At 42.8% G+C, this 24,426-nt stretch overlaps 2 non-coding genes and 5 pseudogenes across 2 annotated transcripts; all 7 read right to left on the reverse strand.

The window, feature by feature from the left end:
- Positions 1-4,808: 4,808 nt before the first annotated feature.
- On the reverse strand, positions 4,809-4,917 carry LOC133398394 (5S ribosomal RNA; annotated as a pseudogene).
- Positions 4,918-5,993: 1,076 nt separating this feature from the next.
- Positions 5,994-6,102, reverse strand: LOC133398392 (5S ribosomal RNA; annotated as a pseudogene).
- Positions 6,103-6,608: 506 nt separating this feature from the next.
- On the reverse strand, positions 6,609-6,727 carry LOC133398396 (5S ribosomal RNA). The gene has a single exon (XR_009767802.1). It is a non-coding gene; the product is annotated as a 5S ribosomal RNA (ribosomal RNA).
- A 471-nt stretch (positions 6,728-7,198) lies between these two features.
- On the reverse strand, positions 7,199-7,317 carry LOC133398397 (5S ribosomal RNA). The gene has a single exon (XR_009767803.1). It is a non-coding gene; the product is annotated as a 5S ribosomal RNA (ribosomal RNA).
- A 550-nt stretch (positions 7,318-7,867) lies between these two features.
- On the reverse strand, positions 7,868-7,986 carry LOC133398391 (5S ribosomal RNA; annotated as a pseudogene).
- A 3,679-nt stretch (positions 7,987-11,665) lies between these two features.
- LOC133398388 (5S ribosomal RNA) lies at positions 11,666-11,774 on the reverse strand (annotated as a pseudogene).
- A 483-nt stretch (positions 11,775-12,257) lies between these two features.
- Positions 12,258-12,366, reverse strand: LOC133398390 (5S ribosomal RNA; annotated as a pseudogene).
- Positions 12,367-24,426: the final 12,060 nt, after the last annotated feature.

The raw sequence follows: 24,426 nt of genomic DNA on the forward strand, positions 1-24,426 counted from the left end.
ATGCCCGTCTATTAAACCTCTCTTTTTGGAAACTGTCCATTTGTTTTGGAGTCGTGCATTTTTGGGTCCTATACTCTGTTCCGTTCATGACACATCTCTCTACCCATCTATCTTTAAAGTAAGGGTTACCCTCCAAACCCTGTTTGTAGTGTAGACATATAAAGATATGTGCAAAAGTTTAAAAGCCCAGACTCCTTCAAAGAGGATTGCATAGGAAAACAAACTATTATTAAAATGAAGTTTAGTAATTGGGTGAGTAATGATTTATCCATGCTCTGTTTGGGACTCTAATTTTAAAGAAGTAAATTGGTTTGTTTTGCGAGCAAATACATTGTAAAATAGTGTGCATAATCATAAACGATACTTTTATATCGTGGTAGTACACTTATGCAATCGTTTTAAAGTGTGTGTCAATAATATGGTTGTGGTAATGCTAAAATTAGGTTGTTTTCCCTGGGACATCCCTACTTTTCGGCCATACTACATAGAGAATGGGACCTTAACAGATGGGGACCAGAAATAGGCCGCTGCCTTTTGAGTGGCCCCAATGTCGTCATTTATGAACTCACATTTATTTCAGTATGCTCGGTGCTGTTCATTGTCATCCCAAAGGCATTCAAACGGGCACTCAGGTGAGTGAACTCAGAAAGCGCCGATTTGCAGATGGACTACTACTCGGCTTCTCTCCAGATTGCGAATTTTACTGACTTCATCCTGCAATAGTAAAAAAAAATACATATAAGTTCAGAATGCATGTTTGAAGTTGAACAATGAGTACACTTGCGGAGAAAATCGTACATACCTTTAATAAAAACAGTTTGCATGGGCACAGGCAGCCGCACCATCCTAACTGCATGCATCTTATTTGGACCAAATAGACATGAAAATAATACTTGTAATTGTACAGAATGTGTGTGTGTGTGTGCGCGCGCGCGCTTAACAGAAGTACTAAACTGTGTTTAAGAAAAGTTGAAACCGCTGTGACAATACGCAGTTTGAATATTTAATTGGGATTTTTTTCAGGTACCACGAGAGGGAACCCGCACCATTCAACAATTTGAGAACCACTGCTCTATGCTGTTCATTGATACTTAATTATTGTCCACGTGACCCTCAAGGTACACTTATTGATGCATTTAAAATTGGGGGAGGGGGGGAAATCATCTCCATTTGTCATTCCCCCACCTTTCACACCAAATTTACATCACTGTCTCCAGATCAATCACTTTTTCAAACCACAACATCAAAATTGTTCAACTGTACAAGTGTCCAAGTTTTCAATTGTGTAACAATGTCTTTATGTCTGTTACAGAGGACTTGCTTCTACTCCTGTTTAAATGTCTGATCACGATGTTTTGAGCAAATGCCGTACTGAACCAAGTGACTTCAAATGATAAAGGATCAAGGATCAATCCACTGTGATTATGTTGTGATTTTGACAGAGCAATAAACACACATTCATCAGGACTAATTTTTGTTGTCAGTACGAAGTGAATTGAGGAAACAGGTCACTTCCCGTGGGATTCAGCCAATGAGTTGACTCGTCTTAATTGCACAATATTTCTCACAAAGAGTAAGACGTTATAGCAGTTCCACAACATCCTATGAGCAGACATGATAACAGAGAAGGAGCTCCAGATAGCAGAGGATGGTTTCGATCCATCGACCTCTGGGTTATGGGCCCAGCACGCTTCCGCTGCGCCACTCTGCTCTCTAGTCATTGTAGTTGGTATGTGCAACAGGGCTGTTCGGGTTGTCATGGCTGGATCAGGCTGCAAGACACATTTGGTCTTTCCCAATGACACTATGTCAGACTACTTCCATCAAACCTTGCCGCTTCTGGGGCAGACAGTGGCAACACGACTCGACATTTATTCCAATAGAACCCTATCCCGTCTTTTACCATCACTGGGCTCTATCTTGTCAAATCAAACACTGTCCGAGAGGTGGAAGCAGAAAACGTGTCACCGGTCAACGAGACGGGACACACTCATTGTTGTTGTTGATATGTCACACTGCACGGAAGATATCCCCAAAAAATATCCAATTTGCCAGACTTCATTGGCGTCATCGGGCCAAATCGTTTGTCGTGGCTTATGTCACACTACAAGAAGTTTTGTCGTTCCCGACATATGTCGGGACCCGATCTGGGAAATCGGCTGTGAACGGTAATCGGTGCGTGAATGTGTGTGCATGTGCATGTTTGTGGGGTGTCAGAGTTCAGGTGGGCAAAGGACAGAAGAGGTTGAGGGGGCAGAGCGGGCAGAGAGTTCAGATTCCTGAGAGGCCTTATGAATAAAACTGAGTCGGCTCGTCCTGGGCTGGAGACTCCGCAGTCTCCTACCTAATGGCAGCAGATTGAAGAGGCTGTGTGATGGATGGGTGGCATCCCCCGCAATGCGGAGGACTTTGCAGGTGAGGAAGGGGTCCAAGGAGTTGAGGGGTTGGGGGGGCGGAGGACAAGATGTGGTGCATGATTAGCCGCTTGAAGCACTTCATCAGGATGGGAGTGAGCGCCACCGGACGGTAGTCATTGAGGCAGGAGGGAGATGACTTCTTCGGGACTGGGATGATGGTGGGGGTTTAGAAGCACGTGGGGACAACAGCCTGATTCAAGGAGGTGTTAAAAATGTCTGTGAAGACATCTGTGAGTTCAGCTTCACAGTCCCTCAGAACACGACCATGTATGTTATCTGGGCCGGCGGCTTTTCGTGTTGATCCTGTCGAGAGATCTTTTCACGCTGTCCCAGGTCAGTGTCAGCACTCGGTCACCAGGAGGGTGGAGTCTTGTGTGCAGGAGTGCTGTTTTTTGCCTCAAAGTGAGCAAAGAAGTCATTTAGCTCATTTGGCAGGGTGGTGGAGCTGTCGCAGGTCTGTGGTGTGGGTTTATAGTCCGTAATGGTCTGAATACCACGCCCCAGACTACTGGTGTCACTGCTGTCACTGAAGCGGTGGGCGATCTTCCTGGAGTACTCCCTCTTGGCCTCCTTGATACCACGGGACAAATTGGCCCTGGCTGTCCTCAGGCCCTCCTCATTCCCAGATCTAAAAGCCGTGTTGCGGACCTTCAGTAGTCTGTAGACCTCCCCCAACAGCCATGGCTTCTGATTAGCATGGACAGTGATGGACTTCGTGGTGGTGACATCATCCATGCACTTGCTGATGTGGGCAGTAAAAGTCTCTGTTTACCCCGAACTGCAAAGATTTTCTACTTAATTTGTCTCGTGTTTTCATTTCACTTTTTATAACAAACAGTTATATCTAAAGGTTAGCTAACTATGCGTCCGTCCGTCTATTTACCTATTCATTAGCAAGCAAATCTATCCATCTCTCTGCCCATCTATCTTTAAAGTAACAGTTACTCTCCAAACCCTGTTTGTAGTGTAGACATGTTAAGATATGCGCAAAAGTTAAAAAGCCCAGACTCCTTCAAAGATAGGAAAACAAACTATTATTAAAATGAAGTGTAGTAATTGGGTGAGTAATGATTTATCCATACTCTGTTTGGGACTATAATTTTAAACAGGTAAATTGGTTTGTTTTGCAAGCAAACCCATTGTAAAATAGCGTGCATAATCATAAAAGATACTTATATATTGTGGTAATACACCTATGCAATCGTTTAAAATGTGTGTCAATTATATGGTTGTGGTAATGCTAGGTGGTTTTCCTTGGGACATCCCAACTTTTCGGCCATACTACATAGAGAATGCCCGATCTCGGCTGATCATGTGATGGGCCTTAACAGATGGGGACCAGAAATAGGCCGCTGCCTTTTGAGTGGCCCCAATGTAGTCATTTATGAACTCACATTTATTTCAGCATGCTCGGTGCTGTTCATTGTCTAACGCATTCAAACGGGCACTCAGGTGAGTGAACTCAGAAAACGTCGATTTGTAGATGGACAACTACTCGACTTCTCTCCAGATTGCGAATTTGACTGACTTCATCCTGCAATAGTTAAAAAAATACATATTAGTTCAGAATGCATGTTTGAAGCTAAACAATGAGTACAGTTGCACAATTGTCACTGTCCCAGATTATTGCTCGATCAGTCATTTCAAATTGCTCTAAATTGCGAGAGGACTCGGCATCATTTGCACAATTGTCAAAACAATAACACAAAATTTGCATCGACATGATCACATTCCCTGTAACCTTTTATTGCTGAGTGACTCTCCGCACTTTGGTCTAATGTGATTATGTCTCCAAAGTATTTTTTGTCAAATGGCTGTCCGTTGTCACACGAGAGGGGCTCAAACTACCGGAGAAAAATTCCTTGTATGTTTCTGACATACTCGGCAAATAAAGAGGATTCTGATTTTGATTCTGCTGATTCTGATTGAATTTACTCTATCTCATCTCCTCCAACTAATACTGCCTTTCACTTGACAGTAATGTATTCCTCGGAAGTGGTTTGGGTTCATAAACCGTGGCTTTGAGGTCCACACAATAATGTGCAATAATTACATATCATTTAAAAATCCATACCTTCGTATCCTTCGCCCCGAGCCAATTAAAAGCACTGATGTGATAAAATTGTGACGTATCACGTGATACTCATATATATATATATATATATATTTATAGATATGTATATATATAGATATATATATATCGATATATGTGTGTATCGATTTTATTTTATTTTTACTGTCGGAAAAGGAGAAACGGGATGTTTAAAAAAGGTACTTGAAGATTCTGTCTCCTAATAAAGAGACGGTAAATCATAAGAGAGGGGATGACTGCATTATAATTTAGGTCAACCACCGATAAGAAAACGATTCCACGAGAATCTAAAGTGAAAAAGCTTACGGCACCTGGTATTCCCAGGCGGTCTCCCATCCAAGTACTAACCAGGACCACCCCTGCTTAGTTTCTGAGATCGGACGTTCTCAGGGTAGTATGGCCGTAAGCCAAATAAGTACCTGAAAAGCAACATTTTATCTTTAAAAAATATCATATTTCGCTTAAAAATATCTCGAGCGGATCGCGTCATCTTTATTCTCCAATTGTTGGCTGGTCTATTTTGGATTTTTTGTGTGTGGATGATGCGAACTTTGAGGTCCACACAATAATGTGCAATAAATACGAATCATTTAAAAATCCATACCTTTGTATCCTTAGCCTCGAGCCAATTAAAAGCACTGATGTGATACAATTGTGACGTATCACATGATACTAATATATATAGATATATATCTATATATATATCTATATATATATATAGATATATATATAGAGATATATGTGTGTATTTTATTTTTACTGTCGGAAAAGGAGAAACGGGATGTTTAAAAAAGGTAGTTGAAGATTCTGTCTCCGAATAAAGAGACGGTAAATCATAAGCGAGAGGATGACTGCATTATATTTTAGGTCAACCACCGATTAGAAAACGATACTAACCAGGCCCGCCCCTGCTTAGCTTCCGAGATCAGACGAGATCGGGCGTTCTCAGGGCAGTATGGCCGTAAGCCACATGGTTATCTGAAAAGCAACATTATATATTTAAAAAATATAATATTTCGCTTAAAAATATCTCGAGCGGATCACGTCATCTTTATTCTCCAATTGTTGGTTGGTCCATTTTGGATTTTTTTTGTGTGGATGATGCGAACTTTGAGGTCCACACAAGAATGTGCAATAATTACGAATCATTTAAAAATCCATTCCTTTGTATCCTTAGCCTCGAGCCAATTAAAAGCACTGATGTGATAAAATTGTGACGTATCACGTGATACTCATATATATATATATATATATATATATTTATAGATATGTATATATATAGATATAAATACATCGATATATGTGGGTATCGATTTTATTTTATTTTTACTGTCGGAAAAGGAGAAACGGGATGTTTAAAAAAGGAACTTGAAAATTCTGTCTCCGAATAAAGAGACGGTAAATCATAAGAGAGAGGATGACTGTATTATAATTTAGGTGAACCACCGATAAGAAAACGATTCCACGAGAATCTAAAGTGAAAAAGCTTACGGTACCTGGTATTCCCTGGTGGTCTCCCATCCAAGTACTAACCAGGCCCGCCCCTGCTTAGCTTCCGAGATCGGGCGTTCTCGGGGTAGTATGGTCGTAAGCCACATGATCATCTGAGAAGCAGCATTTTATATTTAAAAAATATCATATTTCGCTTAAAAATATCTTGAGCGGATCGCGTCATCTTTATTATCCAATTGTTGGCTGGTCCATTTTGGATTTTTTTTGTGTGGATGATGCGAACTTTGAGGTCCACACAATAATGTGCAATAATTACGAATCATTTAAAAATCCATACCTTTGTATCCTTAGCCTCGAGCCAATTAAAAGCACTGATGTGATAAAATTATGACGTATCACATGATACTAATATATCTAGATATATATCTAGATATATATCTATATCTATATATAGATACATATATAGAGATATATGTGTGTATTTTATTTTTACTGTTGGAAAAGGAGAAACGGGATGTTTAAAAAAGGTACTTGAAGATTCTGTCTCGGAATAAAGAGACGGTAAATCATAAGAGAGAGGATGACTGTATTATAATTTAGGTGAACCACCGATAAGAAAACGATTCCACGAGAATCTAAAGTGAAAAAGCTTACAGCACCTGGTATTCCCAGACGGTGTCCCATCCAAGTACTAACCAGGCCCACCCCTGCTTAGCTTCCGAGATCGGACGAGATCGGGCTTTCTCAGGGTAGTATGGCCGTAAGCCACATGGTTACCTGAAAAGCAACATTTTATCTTTAAAAAATATCATATTTCGCTTAAAAATATCTCGAGCGGATCGCGTCATCTTTATTCTCCAATTGTTGGCTGGTCTATTTTGGATTTTATTGTGTGTGGATGATGCGAACTTTGAGGTCCACACAATAATGTGCAATAATTACGAATGATTTAAAAATCCATACATTTGTATCCTTAGCCTCGAGCCAATTAAAAGCACTGATGTGATAAAATTGTGACGTATCACATGATACTAATATATGTAGATGTATATATCGAGGTATATGTGTGTATTTTATTTTTACTGTCGGAAAAGGAGAAACGGGATGTTTAAAAAAGGTACTTGAAGATTCTGTCTCCGAATAAAGAGACGGTAAATCATAAGAGAGAGGATGACTGTATTATAATTTAGGTCAACCACCGATAAGAAAACGATTCCACGAGAATCTAAAGTGAAAAAGCTTACGGCACCTGGTATTCCCAGGCGGTCTCCCATCCAAGTACTAACCAGGCCCACCCCTGCTTAGCTTCCGAGATCGGACAAGATCAGGCGATCTCAGGGTAGTATGGCTGTAAGCCACAAGGTTACCTGAAAAGCAACATTTTATATTTAAAAAATATCATATTTCGCTGAAAAATATCTCGAGCGGATCGCGTCATCTTTATTCTCCAATTGTTGGCTGGTCCATTTTGGATTTTTTTTGTGTGGATGATGCGAACTTTGAGGTCCACACAATAATGTGCAATAATTACAAATCATTTAAAAATCCATACCTTTGTATCCTTAGCCTCGAGCCAATTAAAAGCACTGATGTGATAAAATTGTGACATATCACGTGATACTAATATATATATATATATATATATATATATATATATATATATATATATATATATATATATATTTATAGATATGTATATATATAGATATATATATATCGATATATGTGTGTATCGATATTATTTTATTTTTACTGTCGGAAAAGGAGAAACGGGATGTTTAAAAAAGGTACTTGAAGATTCTGTCTCCGAATAAAGAGACGGTAAATCATAAGAGAGAGGATGACTGCATTATAATTTCGGTCAACCACCGATAAGAAAACGATTCCACGAGAATCTAAAGTGAAAAACTTACGGCACCTGGTATGCCCAGGTGGTCTCCCATCCAAGTCCTAACCAGGCCCGCCCCTGCTAAGCTTCCGAGATCGGACGAGATCGGGAGTTTTCAGGGTTGTATGGCTGAAAGCCACATGGTTACCTAAAAAGCAACATTTTATATTTAAAAAATATCATATTTCGCTTAAAAATATCTCGAGCGGATAGCGTAATCTTTATTCTCCAATTGTTGGCTGGTCTATTTTGGATTTTTTGTGTGTGGATGATGCGAACTTTGAGGTCCACACAGTAATGTGCAATAATTACGAATCATTTAAAAATCCATACCTTTGTATCCTTAGCCTCGAGCCAATGAAAAGCACTGATGTGATAAAATTGTGACGTATCACGTGATACTAATATATATATCTATATCTTCTTCTTTTCCTTTTTGCTTGTCCCGTTAGGGGTCGCCACAGCGCGTCATCCTTTTCCATGTAAGCCTATCTCCTGCATCCTCCTCTCGAACACCAACTGCCATCATGTCTTCCCTCATGACATCCATCAACCTTCTCTTTGGTCTTCCTCGAGCTCTCTTGCCTGGCAGCTCCATCCTCATCATCCTTCTTCCAATATACTCACTATTTCTCCTCTGGACGTGTCCAAACCATTGAAGTCTGCGCTCTCTAACTTTGTCTCCAAAACATCGAACCTTGGCTGTCCCTCTGATGAGCTCATTTCTAATTTGATCCAACCTGGCCACTCCGACAGCGAACCTCAACATCTTCATTTCCGCCACCTCCAGCTCTGCTTCCTGTTGTCTCTTCAGTGCCACTGTCTCTAATCCATACATCATGGCTGGCCTCACTACTGTTTTATAAACTTTGCCCTTCATCCTAGCAGAGACTCTTCTGTCACATAACACACCTGACACCTTCCTCCACCCGTTCCAACCTGCTTTGACCCGTTTCTTCACTTCCTGACCACACTCACCATTGCTCTGGACGGTTGACCCCAAGTATTTAAAGTCCTCCACCCTTGCTATCTCTTCTCCCTGTAACCTCACTCTTCCCCCACCACCCCTCTCATTCATGCACATATATTCTGTTTTACTTCGGCTAATCTTCATTCCTCTTCTTTCCAGTGCATGGCTCCATCTTTCTAACTGTTCTTCCAGCTGCTCCCTGCTTTCACTGCAGATCACAATGTCATCTGCAAACATCATGGTCCACGGGGATTCCAGTCTAACCTCATCTGTCAGCCTATCCATCACCACTGCAAAAAGGAAGGGGCTCAGGGCTGATCCCTGATGCAGTCCCACGTCCACCTTAAATTCTTCTGTCACACCTACAGCACACCTCACCGCTGTTCTGCTGCCCTCGTACATGTCCTGTATTATTCTAACATACTTCTCTGCCACTCCAGACTTCCGCATGCAGTGCCACAGTTCCTCTCTGGGTACGCTGTCATAGGCTTTCTCTAGATCTACAAAGACACAATGTAGCTCCTTCTGACCTTCTCTGTACTTTTCCATCAACATCCTCAAGGCAAATAATGCATCTGTGGTACTCTTTCTAGGCATGAAACCATACTGTTGCTCGCAAATACTCACTTCTGTCCTGAGTCTAGCCTCCACTACTCTTTCCCATAACTTCATTGTGTGGCTCATCAACTTTATTCCTCTATAGTTGCCACAGCTCTGGACATCACCTTTGTTCTTAAAAATGGGCACCAGTACACTTTTCCTCCATTCCTCAGGCATCTTCTCACGCACTAGAATTCTATTGAACAAGCTGGTCAAAAACTTCACAGCCACCTCTCCTAGATGCTTCCATACCTCCACAGGAATGTCATCAGGACCAACTGCCTTTCCATTTTTCATCCTCTTTAATGCCTTTCAAACTTCCCCCTTACTAATCATTGCCACTTCCTGGTTCACCACACTTACCTCTTCTACTCTCCCTTCTCTATCATTTTCCTCATTCATCAACTCCTCGAAGTATTCTTTCCATCTAGCAAGCAGACTGCTGGCACCAGTCAAGATATTTCCATCTCTATCCTTAATCACCCTAACCTGCTGCACATCCTTCCCATCTCTATTCCTCTGTCTGGCCAGCCTGTATAGATCCTTTTCTCCTTCTATAGTGTCCAACCTGCCATACATGTCATCATATGCCTCTTGTTTGGCCTTTGCCACCTCTACCTTTGCCCTGTGTCGCATCTCAATGTATTCCTTTCGCCTCTCCTCGGTCCTCTCAGTGTCCCACTTCTTCTTAGCTAACCTTTTTCCTTTTATGATTTCCTGTACTGTGAGGTTCCACCACCAAGTCTCCTTCTCTCCTTTCCTGCCAGAAGATACACCAAGTACTCTCCTGCTTGCCTCTCTGATCACCTTGGCTGCAGTGGTCCAGTCTTCTGGAAGCTCCTGCCGTCCACCGAGAGCCTGTATCACCTCTTCCCGAAAAGCTGCACAACACTCATCCTGTCTCAGCTTCCACCACATGGTTCTCTTCTCTGCCTTTGTCTTCCTAATTTTCCTCTCCACCACCAGAGTCATCTTACACACCACCATCCTATGCTGTCGAGCCACACTCTCCCCTACCACTACCTTACAGTTGGTAACCTCCTTCAGATTACATCGTCTGCACAAGATGTAATCCACCTGTGTGCTTCTACCTCCGCTCTTGTAGGTCACCCTATGTTCGTGCCTCTTCTGGAAAAAAGTGTTCACTACAGCCATTTGCATCCTTGTTGCAAAGTCTACCACCATCTGTCCCTCCAAGTTCCTTTCCTGGATGCCGTATTTACCCATCACTTCTTCATCACCCCTATTACCTTCACCAACATGTCCATTACAATCTGCACCAATTACGACTCTCTCTCTGTCTGGGATGCTAAGAACTACATCATCTAGCTCCTTCCAGAATTTCTCTTTCACCTCTAGGTCACATCCTACCTGTGGGGCATAGCCACTAATCACATTACACATAACACCCTCAATTTCAAATTTCAGCCTCATCACTCGATCTGATACTCTTTTCACCTCCAAGACATTCTTAGCCAACTCTTCTTTTAAAATATCCCCGACTCCATTTCTCTTCCCATCTACACCATGGTAAAATCATTTAAACCCTGCCCCTAAACTTCTAGCCTTACTGCCTTTCCACCTGGTCTCCTGGACACAAAATATATCAACCTTTCTCCTAATCATCATGTCAACCAACTCCTGAGATTTTCCTGTCATAGTCCCAACATTCAAAGGCCCCACGTTCAGTTCTAGGCTCTGTGTTTTCCTCTTCTCTTTCTGCCGAAGAACCCGCTTTCCACCACCTCTTCTTCTTTGACTTCGACCCACAGTAGCTGAATTTCCAACGGCGCCCCGCAGGTTGACGGCGCCGGTGGCGGACGTTGTTAACCCGGGCCACGACCGATCCGGTATGGAATTCTTTGGATGAACGGTCATATTTGTTTGGCAAGGTTTTAAGCCGGATGCCCTTCCTGACGCAACCCTCTGCATTTATCCGGGCTTGGGACCGGCCTACAGTTTGCACTGACTTGTGCCACCCATAGGGCTGCATTAATATATATATATATATATATATATATATATATATAGAGAGAGAGAGAGAGAGAGAGAGAGAGAGATATATGTGTGTATCGATTTTATTTTATTTTTACTGTCGGAAAAGGAAAAACGGGATGTTTAAAAAAGGACTTGAAGATTCTGTCTCCTAATAAAGAGACGGTAAATCATAAGAGAGAGGATGACTGCATTATAATTTAGGTCAACCACCGATAAGAAAACGATTCCACGAGAATCTAAAGTGAAAAAGCTTACAGCACCTGGTATTCCCAGGCGGTCTCCCATCCAAGTACTAACCAGGCCCGCCCCTGCTTAGCTTCCGAGATCGGGTGTTTTCAGGGTAGTATGGCCGTAAGCCACATGTTTACTTGAAAAGCAACATTTTATATTTAAAAAATATCATATTTCGCTTAAAAATATCTCGAGCGGATCGCGTCATCTTTATTCTCCAATTGTTGGCTGGTCTATTTTGGATTTTGTTTGTGTGGATGATGCGAACTTTGAGGTCCACACAATAATGTGCAATAATTACGAATCATTTAAAAATCCATACCTTTGTATCCTTTGCCTCGAGCCAATTATAAGCACTGATGTGATAAAATTGTGACGTATCACGTGATACTAATATATATCTATCTATATATATATATAGATATATGTGTGTATCGATTTTATTTTATTTTTACTGTTGGAAAAGGAGAAACGGGATGTTTAAAAAAGGTACTTGAAGATTCTGTCTCCTAATAAAGAGACGGTAAATCATAAGAGAGAGGATGACTGCATTATAATTTAGGTCAACCACCGATAAGAAAACGATTCCAAGAGAATCTAAAGTGACAAAGCTTACGGCACCTGGTATTCCCAGGCGGTCTCCCATCCAAGTACTAACCAAGCCCGCCCCTGCTTAGCTTCCGAGAGCAGGCGTTCTCAGGGTAGTATGGCCGTAAGCCACATGGTTACCTGAAAAAGCAACATTTTATATTTAAAAAATATCATATTTCGCTTAAAAATATCTCGAGCGGATCGCGTCATCTTTATTCTCCAATTGTTGGCTGGTCTATTTTCGATTTTTTGTGTGTGGATGATGTGAACTTTGAGGTCCACACAATAATGTGCAATAATTACGAATCATTTAAAAATCGATACCTTTGTATCCTTAGCCTCGAGCCAATTAAAAGCACTGATGTGATAAAATTGTGACGTATCACGTGATACTAATATATATATATATAAATATAAATATATATATATATAGATATAAGTGTGTATCGCCACATGGTTACCTGAAAAGCAACATTTTATATTTAAAAAATATCATATTTCGCTTAAAAAAAAAATTTGCAAAATGGACGCTGTTCCAGATTATCGCACTACAATTTGCTTTATACTGCTTACATTTCTCGAAGTCTCTGCGCGTTTTGCACAATTGTCACTGTACCAGATTATTGCTTGATCAGTCATTTCAAATTGCTCTAAATTGCGAGAGGACTCGGCATCATTTGCACAATTGTCAAAAAAATAACACAAAATTTGCATCGACATGATCACATTACCGGTAACCTTCTATTGCTGAGTGACTCTCCGTACTTTGGTCTAATGTGATTATGTCTCCAAAGTATTTTCTGTCAAATAGCTGTCCGTTGTCACACGATGAGGGGCTCCAACTACCGGAGAAAGATTCCTTGTATGTTTCTGACATACTCGGCAAATAAAGAGGATTCTGATTTTTATTCTGCTTATTCTGATTGAATTTACTCTATCTCATCTACTCCAACTAATACTGCCATTCACTCGACATGTAATGTATTCATCTGAAGTGGTTTCGGGTTCATAAACCGTGGCTTTGAGGTCCACACAATAATGTGCAATAATAACGGATCATTTAAAAATCCATACCTTCGTATCCTTAGCCTCGAGCCAATTAAAAGCACTGATGTGATAAAATTGTGACGTATCACGTGATACTAAAATATATACATATATATAGATATATATATTTCAATATATGTGTGTCTAGATTTTATTTTATTTTTACTGTCGGAAAAGGAGAAACGGGATGTTTAAAAAAGGTACGTGAAGATTCTGTCTCCTAATAAAGAGACGGTAAATCATAAGAGAGAATGACTGCATTATAATTAAGGTCAACCACCGATAAGAAAACGATTCCACGAGAATCTAAAGTGAAAAAGCTTTCGGCACCTGGTATTCCCAGGCTTAGCTTCCGAGATCGGACTAGATCAGGCGTTCTCAGGGTAGTATGGCCGTAAGCCACATGGTTACCTGAAAAGCAACATTTTATATTTAAAAAATATCATATTTCGCTTAAAAATATCTCGAAAAATATATTTAAAAAAAATATATATATCATTGTTGGCTGGTCTATTTTGGATTTTTTTTGTGTGGATGATGCGAACTTTGAGGTCCACACAATAATGTGCAATAATTACGAATCATTTAAAAATCCATACCTTTGTATCCTTAGCCTCGAGCCAATTAAAATCACTGATGTGATAAAATTGTGACGTATCACGTGATACTCATATATATATATATATATATATATATATATATATCTAGATATATATTGTCGAGTGGGCGGCCAAGCCACACATATAAGCGATGGTACAAAAGGTTGTAATTGGCTTATGTCGCTGGGTTCATGTGATTGAGCTTAGCCCCAGTTTCAATTCCTGGTTCAACCACCAGAGGCTGCCAAACCAAATTTAGGTTTCGACCTCTGGTGGTTGAACCAGGAATTGAAACCTAAATTTGGTTTGGCAGCCTCTGGTGGTTGAACAAACCAAAATTAGATCATAAAGTAAGAGTCGCCAGGTCAAGCATGTGTCTTCTTATAAATATCAATACTATTAAAAACCCTTGTCATAGTAAACAAACACATATTGAGGTCAACTGCTTATATAATCAATTGCTTGATTTTATATCCTTGAGATAATGTTGATGTTCTCTGTGATGTTATAATTCAGATGTTCTTTTGGAAATTATTGATAAAAAGTACATCAAGCCTAATAAGGCTGTTATATATTATTCTTACTTTTGTATTACTATTATACAATGCTTTGGAACAGCTTTTATGCAAAGACTGTAACCTGTGTAAGGTTGTCTCTCTCAGGCAACGAAGCACACGAATGCTCTATGAAGTAAGCACGGACCTGTTGAAATGCATGAGAGAATTGTATTCACATGAATGTATATACATTTAACTGACAATTAACATATACACATGTATTGCAGAATGCTTAGAGATTAACGTGATGTGATGAAATGTATTGGTTGTGTTCAAGACATATGAAATATGCTTGTCATTGAATGAATTTATTGAAGAGCCTACAAGACATGAAATATGCTTGTAGTCGATTGTATTTACTGTGAACCTATTTTGGGTGAGCAAAAAGGAGGTCAAAGTCAGGACATTGAATGAGTAATAAAGTGATAGTTGCTTTCCACTCAGGCCAAAGTCAGGACACTGAATGAGTAATGGAAAGATAGGTGCTTTCCACTCAGGTCAAAAGTCAGGACACTGAAAGGTTGGAGCCGAGGTTATAAGAACCCCTCACACTGACAAAAGGGGCTCCTTATTCTCTCGAGGTAGGGAGACCATTTGTTCTTTTTCCATCGCAATGATCAGGGACAGGCTGGCAGGAAGACTTCATTTTTTAATCTTCCTCTTTAATTGGGTAAGACTAAAAGGATATTATAATAAGGTAACTAATTGAACCGCTATTGACATTGCGTGAATAAGGGAAAAGAGCTAGTTAGCTGTCCAGGTATTCTTATGTCCAAATTATCTTATTATTAATTGGCATTACAGCTCCGTAGGACTTGATCACTCCTTAAAGCTCACTCAAAAGGTAAATACTTGTTTTATGACTTATTACTTTTAAACTACTTCGATTTCTTTTCATTTTTATTATTCTTATTATTGTGCATTTTATAATACAAACCCTTACTGTCATATTATCAATTTAACCTTATGTAATCACTGAAATAAATACATTGCTTTAATTTTATTCTATCTTTGTCATTCTTATAATTCGAATTAGTCTCAATGTTAACACTCAACCTCTTATAAGTGATTGAACGTCGACGATACCAATACCACCGGATCGTATTACTATTCCTCAGAGCGTAACTCATCTATATCACTTCGGCTTAATACAAAAACAAATCCGTACGGTCCTAACAAGGACTGTTAAATTTACTAGGTCTTTAACAAGTGCAAACGATTTTTAAGGGATGAAGCTGCTGTAAAAATGGAGTACTCATTTTAATTACCCTTTCACTCGGTGCGGTTATTCATCAAGGGATGATTAGTGAGGGCAGACCGGAATGGCTCTGTAAAACTAAAGGCAGTTAGCATACCTAGGCGAATTCATCTCGACACCGGCTTAATAGCTCCTCGTCCCCACGCGCGTACGGTTTTGGTGCCGGCAAGGGAAAAAGGGGGGAGCTCGACCCTTTAAACGGAGAGTCGGTCAGGACATTTCTCCCGATTAGTCCTGCGGGTAAGCGAAATCTGACATGTGGCGCCCAACGTGGGGCACGTTATCGATTTTTATGGAAAATCGGGATTGAGAATAGCCCAGAAAGAACCCGAGTGGTTGCTTCCTGAAGTATTGGGCACAAAGCTTGGGAAGCAATACTCGCTGACAAAATTTCATGTCAGACGACCCTGAACGGGCACGAAGGTAGTATCTTTGAAGAATATTGATTCTTGAAAAAGGACTCTTAGGTATGGGTCTAGAGTGTACTCGTAGCAAAGGAGATAGCACTGTTTCGTGTCTAAGAAACAACAACCAGCCCCCCTCAGAAAATCTCACACTCTCGAGTGAGTGGGAAAGGCCGTTCAAAGTGAATGGAAATAATCGGCGACCTGCTGCTCTGGTCGGCCGTGAAGCTATTGATAGCGAGTTTGTTAGAGCGTGCTGCGAGGCGCTCAAGGGAGGGAGGGGCTGAGTTGAGGGATGGAATAAGCAACCGGTTTAGGAAAAGCAGGGCTTATGGTTAAACTGTATTCAACCAACTAACCAAGAAAGAGAGACTAACCAGGACACCAGTTAGCGTCGGTACTAGTCTTTCGAGAGCTACCTAGTGGTGAACTAGATTGTGAGTCTGAACTATGCTCTAGGATATCTAGGCTTCCCGTGGTGGCTGCGGATACCCATCGTTTGTGTAGGTTACGTTAGATTTCCATTTTTGACTCATTTCCCTTATTCCCTATTATCCTACTGGGGCGTACCTCTGAACCTTTATCGCCCTTTTTCCATAATAGGAGACACTTTAACCCAGTTCGTCGACTTGGGTATTCCCTTGCCGAAGTCCCCTTTTCCGTTGCCCTTCCTTTTTGCCATGTTAGCCAGATTTTTATTTTTCTACCAACGAGAATCACTTTGGTTTTTCCTCGGAAGTGGACAGATTTTGATTTTTCTACCAACGAGGATCACTTTGGTTTTTCTTCGGAAGTGGACAGATTTTGATTTTTCTACCAACAAGAATTACTTCAGTTTTTCTTCAAGGATGGACTGAAATGTATTTTTATTTTTTTCCTTTTCTTCAAATGAGACTGGACTTCAACTAAACCATACATTAACAGGGTGGGTCCCTGAACGCAGTGAGTAACCATCCCATCGTTTAGTAAAGAATGTTAGTCAGTGGGGACAGGTGAAACACTCACGGCTAATTATTCTCAGTGTGTAGAGGCGACGCTAAAAGAGCGGAGCTGAGTAACCAGGAGCTGTAGTACGAGCCCATGACCCTATGCGCTACTGGGGGGTATCGTAAATAGGCAGCTCCACTCCTACAACAGAAGCGGGCTACGGCCAAGTTAATACGCTGAACAGTAGCGGGCTACGGCCAAGTTAATACGCTAAGAAGAAATGTTTATGAATGCGGGAGAAGACGAGGCCACGGGCCCCTCAGAAGAAAGAGAGGCAGTGGAGGAATCGAAGACCCGACCTCTAGGACAACATGAAATACCAATAAGACTCGTGCTATATAACGGGGGCTTGGAAGAATGGCCGCCCGGAGTAAGGAGGATGGTAGAAACGGAAAATCCATCCATACAACCCTTAGAACTCCCGACAACGGTGAAGAGAGCCGTCAAGGGACAAGGCCAGTTTAAGGCAGAGATGGCTGAAGAAACTGGAGTGATGACAATGATCGTAGACCACCCTAGAGAAGAATACAATTGTAGAGAAGCTCCCCAATGGATGGAGTGGTGGATAAGGATGATGGAAAGATACAATGTAGTTGAATTGGTTAGCACTTGCGTTGGGTTAGACCCCATAGTAAAAATGCTGGCGAATACAACAGAGATAAAATGTAAGCTGGTGGACAGTGAAAGGGCAAGGGCAGTGCCCAGATATCAGGAACACCGAGATTACATTCAGAGAATAAAAATGCTTGCGGAAAAAAAGAAAGTGCCGGGTCTCAACACCTTGAGCGAAGAAGACTCATCAGATGTAGATCTGGACACGATCGTTATTCCCCAAGTGGAAGAGTACCATGAGGAACAAAGCAGAAAGGCAAGGTTGACATGGCAAATGACTCCTCTTATCAGAACAGAATCTTTGCCACCCTTTCCGAAGGAAACCAAAAAATGTAGAGCTGGAAATGGGGTTACTATATGCCACCATGTAGGGAGCCCTTGGGACATTTGCGGAGATGCCCTGGTGATATTCACAAGTAAGAGACTGAGACCCTATAGTAAAACATTTTGGACCGAGTTAGACCTTACAGCAGGAGAAGAATACATAACAGAGAAGGAACTAGAATTACAAAAAAGAGAATCAGACTCGAAAGCAGTTGTGATAACCAGTGGGGGAGATTCATCCTACTACATCAGAATCAGAATCAGAATCATCTTTATTTGCCAAGTATGTCCAAAACACACAAGGAATTTATCTCCGGTAGTTGGAGCCGCTCTAGTACAACAGACAGTCAATTTACAGAACACTTTGGGGACATAAAGACATTGACAAAAAACAATTGTGCAAAAAGATGCAGAGTCCTCTAGCACTTAGAGCAGTTCGAACGACTAATATTGCAATAGTCCGGTGCAATGACCATTGTGCAAAGGGCGCTGAGACTTCAAGGAGTGTATCCGGTTTAAAGTGACGAGTAGTGCGATCATCTGGGACAATGTTGGTTGTGCAAATGTTACAGATACTCCTCAATCAGTGTGCAAATGGAGCAGATGCTACTCTGGCATGAGTGGCCAGTATATGCAAATAGTGCAGCATGGCGAGACAACTACAGTGAGTGCACGAGTAATACGTAATTGGCCCCACAGAAATGTGGCAACGAACTCAAGTCAAAAAATTTCCAGCTTGTTGTAATGGAATTATAGGTTAGGTGTTTAAGAAGTTGATCGCAAGAGGGAAGAAGGTGTTGGAATGTCTACTAGCTCTAGTTTGCGTTGATCGGTAGCGCCTACCTGAGGGAAGGAGCTGGAAGAGCTGGTGACCGGGGTGCAGACGGTCCGAGAGGATTTTGCACGCCCTTGTCTTAGTTCTGGCAGCGTGCAAGTCCTCAATGGTGGGTAGGGGGGTACCGACAATCCTTTCAGCAGTTTTGATTGTCCGTTGCAGTCGGAGTTTGTCCTTTTTTGTAGCAGCACCAAACCAGACTGTGATGGAAGAACACAGGACTGATTCGATGACCGCTGTGTAGAACTGTCTCAGCAGCTCCGGTGGCAGGCCGTGCTTTCTCAGAAGCCGCAGGAAGTACATCCTGTGCTGGGCCTTTTTGAGGACGGAGTTGATGTTGGTCGCCCACTTCAGGTCCTGAGAGATTGTAATTCCCAGGAACTTAAAGGTCTCGACGGTTGACACAAGGCAGCTGGACAACGTGAGGGGCAGCTGTGGCGAAGGATGCCTCCTGAAGTCTACGATCATCTCTACCGTCTTGAGCGTGTTCAGCTCCAGGTTGTGTCGGCCGCACCACAGCTCCAGCCGCTCCGCTTCCTGTCGATATGCAGACTCGTCACCGTCCTTGATGAGGCCGATGACAGTGGTGTCATCTGCAAACTTCAGGAACTTGACAGTCGGGTTCGCTGAGGTGCAGTCGTTCGTGTAGAGAGAGAAGAGCAGCGGAGAGAGGACACAACCTTGGGGCGCCCCAGTGCTGATGCTGCGTGTGGATGAGGTGGCCTCCCCCAGCCTGACCTGCTGTGTCCTGCCCGTCAGAAAGCTGTAAATCCACTGGCAGACGGCAGGTGAGACGCTGAGCTGGAGAAGCTTGGTTGAAAGGAGTTCAGGGATGATGGTGTTGAACGCTGAGCTGAAGTCCACGAACAGGATCCTCGCGTAGGTCCCTGCACTGTCGAGGTGTTCTAGGATGAAGTGCAGTCCCATGTTGACTGCATCATCCGCAGACCTGTTCGCTTGGTAGGCAAACTGCAGGGGGTCCAGCAGGGGACCTGTGACACTCTTGAGGTGGTCCAGCACGAGACGTTCAAATGACTTCATGACCACAGATGTCAAAGCGACAGGCCTGTAGTCATTCAGACCAGAGATTGCAGGTTTCTTGGGGACTGGAATGATGGTGGAGCGTTTGAAACAGGATGGAACTTCGCATATTTCCAAAGATCTGTTAAAGATCTGAGTGAAGACTGGAGCGAGCTGGTCCGCGCAGACTTTGAGGCAGGATGGGGACACATGGTCCGGTCCTGCCGCTTTGTTAATCTTCTGTTGTTTGAAGATGCGTCTCACATCCTGTTCATGGATGATTAACACAGAAGTCAGAGGTGCGGTTGTGGTCGCGGGTGCGGCCGGGTGGGTGTGTGGAGTGAAACTGTCCTTTTCAAATCTGCAATAGAAGGTATTCAAGTCGTTGGCTAGTGTGCTATTGTTCTCAGCTTGGGGGGATCGTCGCTTGTAATTAGTCAGCGATTGGAATGCACGCCAGACTGTTTTTGAGTCGTTCGCGCTAAACTGTTTTTCCAACTTTGCTGCATAGATCCTCTTTGCAATGTTAATTTCTTTAGTCAGCTGGTTTCTAGCTCGATTATACAGGGCCCTGTCCCCGCTCTGATATGCATCTTCCTTAGCTTGGCGAAGCTGCTTAAGTTTAGCAGTGAACCACGGCTTGTTGTTGTTGAATGTCCGAAATGATTTTGTTGGTACACAAACCTCTTCACAGAAACTGATATAGGATGTGACAGTGTCCGTATATTCATCCAGGCTGCCAGCTGAATTTTCAAAGACACTCCAGTCTGTGCAGTCTAAACAGCTTTGAAGTTCCATCTTGGCTTCATTGGTCCACTTTTTGACTGTTTTCACTGTTGGCTTCGCACATTTAGGTTCTTGCTTGTACGTCGGTATTAAGTGAATTAAGCAGTGATCAGACGAGCCCAGGGCTGCACGAGGTATAGCACGGTATGCGTTTTTTACCGTAGTGTAGCAGTGGTCTAAAGTATTATTTTCCCTGGTAGGACAGTCGATGTGCTGCTTGTATTTAGGGAGTTCGTGGTTGAGTTTAGCTTTGTTAAAGTCTCCGAGAATAATGAGGGGTGAGTCCGGGTGTTTTTTTTCAATTTCGTTGACTTGTTCGGCGAGCGTTAGCAATGCGGCGTTCGTGTTAGCTTGCGGTGTAATATAGACTCCAGCCAGTATAAACGATGCAAACTCACGTGGGGAGTAAAATGGTTTACAGTTCAAAAACAGCGACTCCAGATGCGGGCTACAGTGTGTGCTGAGCACCGTGACGTCCGTACACCATTTTTCGTTTATATGGAGGCATATCCCGCCGCCCTTCGTTTTCCCCGATGATTCCATGTCGCGGTCCGCTCGATGAATGTTGAAGCCGGGAAGCGTGATGGCGCCATCGGGTACGGCGTCGCAAAACCAGGTCTCCGTGAAGCACATGGTCGCGGAACGTCCGAAGTCTTTACTGGTCTTTAACAGAAGATGAAGCTCGTCCATTTTGTTGGGTAGGGAGCGTACATTCGCGAGGTGGATCGACGGGAACGCCAATCTGTGTCCTCTCTTGCGGAGTTTCACCTGAATGCCGGCTCGTTTTCCTCTGTGGCGCCGCTTCCGCATCCATGCGCTGAAAACCGCAGACGCCGCTCCGGTGAGTAACTCGGGGAAAAAACTGAGCGGATTTTCGAAAGTTGGTGACAGAAAGTCCGGAGTAGCCTCCTTGATGGTTAGCAGGTCTCCCCTTGTGTAAGTGAGTCGTGTAAGGTCTCCAAAGACGGACGAAAAACACAAAAACAAAGACAATACTAAAGAGCGCGTTACCGAGGCGACCACACTGGTAGGCGCCATCTTGGATTTAGTACATGATAGTACATGTCCCGGGGGAGAAGTGGACGACAGAAATAGACCAAACACAGTATGTGGAGGAAATGACCGAAGCGCTAGAAAGAGGCATTGACAGAGCTTTGGAAAGCGGAGCCGCTCGAATCGTAATAGATGTGAACGGAATAAAGTCGTAAAAAATGTCATGGAAGCTGGCTGAAACAGCAGCGGTCGGGGCTTGTAAGCTGAGAGCATTGACCCCAGTAACGTTAGCCACCGGAGCTGAATTTGTGGTGGTAATATCACCAAGACAGAGAGGAGAAAGGGTGAATGTGGCAAAAGAGGAGCTGTTAACTCAGATGCTACAAATATCCCGAACTCAGCTACAACTTCAGCAAAACTCCGGAGCTAAGCCCAAAACACCGCCTCAGCCAGCTCCACAGACAGAGAGCTACCCCATACCGCCGCCTAGAAGGAGGAAGGAGGAAGTAGAACAAGACCCAGAAATACAAAGAGCTGGAACGGAAATAGAGGACGAAGAACCGACAGGACCAAATGAGCTGAAAAATGGAGGAAGAAACCCTGGAAGAGGGGTAGTGACTTTTAGTCCAGCTACCTCCACTCCCAGATCGGTAAGCGACTCCTATCGAGCACTACCTCCACCGACGCCTTTATTCGTACCAAGAGGAAACCCGAGGAGATCACCTAACGAAGCAAGAGAACCATTCGGACAACCGCTGGCACCCGAAGATAGAAGTGGAAACGAGGGTGACCGAGAGGAAGAAGACTGGGTGTGTGTACCTCTCAGGGTCGAACCTGAAGCCGAAGTAAGGGAGGAGGATTTGGAATCACTGACTTCAGACGCAGCTCCTAAGGATCCTGAAGACCGACCTCCCAAAGTTGTTACCAGACCAACACATAAAGGGAAGAAAAACCCACAACCGGTATTTAATATATACAAAGCCTCAGAGAAACTCGCCAGAGATATACAATTGGGATTTGTCCAGACTCAGGATGGAAGAAAGACTTTCGTACCAGAAGCGGGGCAAAAAGAATACCCATACCCATTTGTCTGGCTAGAGAGAATGGATGAAAACATGACTTTAAAGGTAAAAGTCACCTATGGAGAAGCAGCAAATATTCTGCAAACTCCCACATATCATACGTTAGTGGGACATATGGAATTCACCAAGAATTTCAGAGAAGGCTTTGTGACAGTAATGTATGATATGCTACTCAGAAAACTTAAACAAGCGGTATATCAAAAAGCGCAAACTGAATTAAGAGCTGAAGAGGACTTGGAGGAGGACGCGGGGGCAATAGCGGCCCCTGTCAAACCTGCAAATCAGCCCTCCCAGTACATAATACCGCTAGGAATGACAACGGTCGGAACTAACTCCATGTATCAACCAAACAGCACGGAAAGAGATATGCAAGAATGTAGGGCTTTGAAGGAATTGGTCCGTCCAAAGACTCAGAAAAGAAACAGCCAAATATTATTTAATTGAGATGTGGCCAATGGTCAGAGATGCTCCTGGAGGAGAAATAGCTAAGAAAATATGGAGAGATGGGTGGACGGTGAAGATGAAGACGAAGAAGCTCACATAGTAAGAGCTAGGGAACAACTCAAACAAGGGGTCACATTATTAAATGTATGGCATAAAACAAGACAGGTCATAGCTCCAAGCAGATATGTTAAAGCGCTGCGAATGATTGTAAAAGAAATGGGAAATGAAGCGACTTTCGTGAAGATGGCACCGGATAGCACGGCGCAAAAAATTTAAGCTTCCATTAAGCAGTGGGATCGACTGACTAAATTCTACGGCGAAAAGAGAAAAGCGGCACCAACTGACTACCGCTCGCGCGGGAATAACCAACAGTCAAACCAGAGAGCGACGCAGTCTTCCCAAAGAACAAACGAAAGTCAGAAACCAGCTTCCCAAGCAGGACAACAACAAACGGCGAAAAAGAAGGAATTTGGAGCGTATATACCAAAAGAAGAATTTCTTAAAATGACACCAGAAGAAAGAAAGGCCCATCTTGAGGCTCGCAAAGCTGCCGCCTCAGGGGGGCCCAAAAAGTGATGGAAACCGAGGCGCGGGTCACCCTGGAAGGAGTCTTTCGGACAGGGGACGAGCTCTACGCAAAGCTGGAAGGAGTACCCTATTTGGTGGACACCGGGGCCGAGGTGTCAATGACCCGTAAAACCTTGAGAAAAATTGGGCACCTAAGAGTGAAAGTAGCTGATGGTTCTATTACAAAAATGCCAGTCGGAATTTGGAAAGGAATTGTGCGGATTATGGGACCATACAACCTATTAACACTACGAGATTTAGAAGGGCTGAATAAGTCTAGGAAAAAACGCCAAACTGCAATAAAATTATGGAAGAAGCTGAAATTGGCAACAGTGAGGGTTGGACCCACCAAGATAACCCCAGAATATGAGTGGTATAAACCAGTAGATATACCGGCAGTAAAGACCCAACAAATTCAAGAATGTAATTTGTCGCCAGAAGGAAAAAAGAAGTTAAATGAAATAATGGAGGAAGCCTCCGTAGCCCACTTTAAAAATGACTGTGGAGACCTAGGACCGAAGTACCTCCACACCATAAGTGGAGGAGTGCACCCGGAGGTGAGACAATACCCTCTTAACCCGGGAGCAGTGGCTGAAATGGCAATGATAGTGAAAGAATTATTGGCGCTTGAAATAATTCGTGAAGAACCAAATCCAATAACAAACAGCCCCA

The sequence above is a fragment of the Phycodurus eques genome, unplaced genomic scaffold (genome assembly GCF_024500275.1).
Source record: "Phycodurus eques isolate BA_2022a unplaced genomic scaffold, UOR_Pequ_1.1 contig_106, whole genome shotgun sequence".
NCBI lineage: Eukaryota > Metazoa > Chordata > Actinopteri > Syngnathiformes > Syngnathidae > Phycodurus > Phycodurus eques.